Source organism: Carlito syrichta, unplaced genomic scaffold, assembly GCF_000164805.1.
Source record: "Carlito syrichta isolate Samal-C Ts95f unplaced genomic scaffold, Tarsius_syrichta-2.0.1 Scaffold89679, whole genome shotgun sequence".
Classification (NCBI taxonomy): Eukaryota; Metazoa; Chordata; class Mammalia; order Primates; family Tarsiidae; genus Carlito; species Carlito syrichta.
In genome coordinates, this window is record NW_007033775.1 from 282,111 (window position 1) to 286,515 (window position 4,405).

Sequence of the window (4,405 nt, forward strand, 5' to 3'; positions counted from 1 at the left end):
GTGAGTGGGAGTTGCCTCACCAGTCTCAGGGTGCGTGAAAAGGGGCACTTGGGGAAACAGACACCTTGCGTCTGAGCAAGAACAGGGCAGCTGGGCTGGGATCTCCGGCATCCGTCTGCAGGTGTGCTGTCTCTCTAGGCCAGAGCAGCAGGAGAAATGCGAGGGCGGCTGCAAGGGGAGGATGCACCTCTGTGAGGAGACACAGAGGCTCCTTTCCATGGCAGGCGGCCAACGTGAAGGGGCAGTGTGCAGCCCACCCCCGGGGGTCAGATTCTTTGCCCCACTGCCACATGGTGCAACTGCCACTGCTGATTCTGTTTGGAGGGGATTTCTTGGTTAATAGCTCAACCAGTTGTTTTCAAACTCAAGTCTTTTTGGGACTCGCCTGGCGGGTTTGCTAAAACACAAGATTTCTGGGCTCCACCTCTGGACTTTCTGATTTTGTGAGTCTGGAGTCGGGCCTGAGAATGTGCATTTCTGACAACCTCCCAGATGACGCTGCTGCTGCTTGTCCATTTGTTGACCACATTTTGAGGATTGTGGCTGTAATTTTTTTCTTTTAATTTTAAAGACATGAGGTACAATTTAGGGTTAGGTATGCAGATGTTGATTATGCAGGTACCCTTGTTGACAAGATGTGGCCCCCTTCCCCAGGTAGATTCCCACTACTGCCAATCCTGCTTCCCCGCTCCCCTCCCGGCAGTTTCCTGCTACTGCCAATCTTTTTATTACAGTATTACAATGATTGTTCAAGGTCCACTGCAAAGTTCATGATTTTGTTCTTCTTTATGGCTGCGTAATATTCCATTGTGTATATGTACCACATTTTAAAAAATCAGTCCTCTTTTGTTGAGCAGCACGGGTGGTTCCATGTGCTTGCTACTGGGAACAATGCTGCAATAAACATAAATGTGCATATCTTTTTTATAGTGTGATTTGAGTTCTTTCGGGTATATTCCCAGCAGGGGGATTGCAGGGTCGTATGGGAAGTCGATTTTTAGATCTTTTAGGAATCACTACCCTGTTTTCCACAGAGGCTGTACTAGTTTACACTCCCACTAACCATGTAGAAGTGCTCCCTTTTTGCCGCATCCTCTCCAGCTTCTGTTGGTTTTTGTTTTTGATGATGGCCATCCTGATTGGAGTTATGTGGTATCTCAGTGTGGCTTTATTTATTTACTATTTATTTATTTATTTATTTTTTGAGTTGGAGTCTCACTCTGTCGCCCAGACTGGAGTGCGGTGGCCGCTCCCGGTCACCGCAGCCTCGACCTGCTGGGTTCCAGCGATACTTCTGTCTCAGCCTTCCGAGAAGCCGGAATTACAGGTGTGCCCTACCACGCCCGGCTGATTTTTTGATTTATTGTAGAGATGAGGTCTCGCTGTCCAGGCGGGTCTCGAACTCACGGGCTCAGGCAATCCACTCACCTCAGCCTCCCAAAGGCACGGGATTACAGGCTGAGCCACCGAGCCCGGCTTCAGTGTGATTTTAATGTGCATTTTTTTGATGACTAGTGAGGCTGGGCATTTTTTCATGTATCTATTGGCTGCTCGTATGTCTTCTTTTGAGAAGTGTCTGTTCATATTTTTTGCCCTCTTTCTAATGGGGCTGTTTGTTTTTATCTTTTCAGCATGTTTGAGTGCCTTGTAGATCCCATATGTTAGGCCTTTGTCAGACATACAGGTGGTAGAAATTTTTTCCCAGTCTGTGGGCTGTCTCCCCATCCTCTTGATGGTTTCTTTGGCTTTGCAGAAGCTTGTCAGTTTGGTGAGGTCCCACTTGCTATCTTATCTCTTATGGCATGGGCACTTGGGGTTTTGAACAGAAACTGGTTGCCAGTTCCAAGGGTATCTCCTGTATTTTCTAAGGTTCTTATAGTTTGCGATTTTATATTTAGGTCTTTGATCCAATTAGAGCTGATTTTTGTGTATGGTGATAGATAGGGGTCTTGCTTGAATCTTCTGCATGTGGTCAACCAGTTTTCCCAGCATCAGTTACTGAATAGGCTTTCCTCTCCCCAGTGGTTGGTGGTGGAGGCTTTGTTGAAGATGAGTTGGTTGAGAAATTGATGTTTTGCTTATGGAATCTCTATCCTTTTCTTTGGTCTATATGCCTGTTCTTGTAACAATACTAGGCTGTTTTTTATTATTGTAGCTTTGTAATAGAGTTTAAAGTCTGGGAGTGTGAAATTTCCTGCTTTGCATTTCTTGTTGAAGATTGTTTTGGTATCATTTATGTTTCCATATGAATTCCTGTATTGTTGTTTCCAGGTCTGGGAAGAATGCTGCTGGTAATTTAATGGGTATTGCATTAAATCTGTAGATTGCCTTGGGTAGGATGGACATCTTAACAACGTTGATTCTTCCTATCCATGAGCATGGAATATTTTTCTGTTTGTTTGTGTCATCTTTGATTTCTTTTAACAGTGATTTGTAGTTTTCATTGTAAAGGTCTTTCACGTCTTTGGGTAGGAAGATGCCAAGGCCTTTGATTTTTTTTTCTGGCTATTGTGAATGGGATTGTGCTTTTTATTTGGGTTTCTGTTTGTTTGCTGGTGGTATATAGAAATGTGACTATCTTTTGCGCATTGATTTTGTACCCTGAGACTTTGCCAAAGTCCTTTATCAGTGCAAGGAGGCTTTTGACTGATTCTCTTGGGTTTTTGAGGAATAAAATCACGTCGTCTGCAAAGAGGGATAATTTGACAACCTCTTTTCCTAGTTGGATACACCTGATCTCCCACTCTTGTCTGATTTCTCTAGCCAGGAATTCCAAAACAATGCTGAAAAGGAGGGATGAGAGTGAACATCCTTGTCTTGTTCTGGTTTTCAGGGGAAATGGTTCCAATTTCTGTCTGTTTAGCAGTACCCTGGCTGTGAGTTTCTCATAGATGGCTCTTACTATTTTGAGATATGTTCTATCTATGCCTAGATGCTCGAGGGCTTTTATCAAGAAGGGGTGTTGGATTTTATCAAAAGTGTTTTCTGCATCTAATGATATAATCGCGTGGTTTTTGTTTTTACATCTGTTGATTATTTAATTATGTTTATGGTCTTACGAATGTTAAGTCAGCCCTGCATCCCAGGGATGAAGTCTAACTTGGTTGTGGTAGATGATTTTTTAGATGTGTTGTTGAATACGATTTGCTTGGATCTTGTTAAGAATTTTAGCATCAATATTCATCAAGGATATTGGCCTGTAGTTGTCTTTTTTTGGTTGTATCTTTAGCTGATTTTGGTATCAGTGTGATGTCAGGTTGGTAAAATGTTTGGGAAGAGTTTCATCTTCTTGATTGCCTGGAATACTTTCAGCAGGATTGGTATCAGTTCCTCCTTGTATGTTTTGTAGAATTCTGCTGCAAAGCCATCTGATCCAGGGCTTTTTTTGTTTTGTAGGTAATTTTCTTATGACACAGTCAATTTCCTGGATTGTTATTGGTCTGTTTAGGGTCTCAATTTCCTCTTGTCTCAACTTGGGGAGGTTGTGAGATATCAGAAAGCCCTCCATCTCTTTAAGGTTTTCAAGTTTTTTTTTTTGCATATAAGTGTTCATTGTAGTCTCTGATAATCTTTAGTATTTTTTCAAGGTCAGTTGTGACTTGCTCTTTTGCATTTGTGATTGTGTTTATTTGGGCTTTTTATCTCTTATTCCTGGTCAGTCTAGCTAGGGGACCATCAATCTTGTTTATCCTTTCAAAGAATCAGCTTTTTGTTTCATTGATTTTTTGTATTATCCTTTTGCCTTTTGTCCCTAATTTGGGCTTTTATATTTTTTTATTTTGGTGATCTAGATTTTTCTGCTGTAGTTAGGGTTTTCATGCTCTTGTTTTTCCAGCTCCCCTAGGTGATTTGTTAGGCTGTTGACTTGTGATCTTGCCATTTTCTTCATATGTATTTATAGAGATATGAATTCCCCTCTTAGTACTGATTTCATGGCATCCCAGAGATTTTGGTAAGATGTTTCTTCATTTTCATTTGTTTTCAGGTAACTTTTAATCTCTGTTTTGATTTCCATGTTGACCCAGGAGTTGTTTAGCATCATGCTGTTTAGTGTCCATGTCTTTGTGGGTTTTTGGGGAGCTTTGTTGGTGTTGATGTTTATTTTTATTCCACTGTGGTCTGAGAAGCTGCATGACAGGATTTCAACCTTGTGAAATTTGTTTATGCTTGATTTATGGCCGAGGATGTGGTCGAACTTAGAGTACGTTCTGTGTAGTGATGAGTATAATGTGTATTCCATGGTTGTTGGGTGGAGTATTCTGTAGGTATCAATTAAGTCCATTTGGTCAAGCGTCATGTTGAGGTTTTGTATCTCCTTGTTTATTTTTTGTCTTGATGATCTGTCTAGGGTGGTGAGTAGGGTATTTAAGTCCCCAGCTGTGATATTGTTAGAGTCAATATCTTT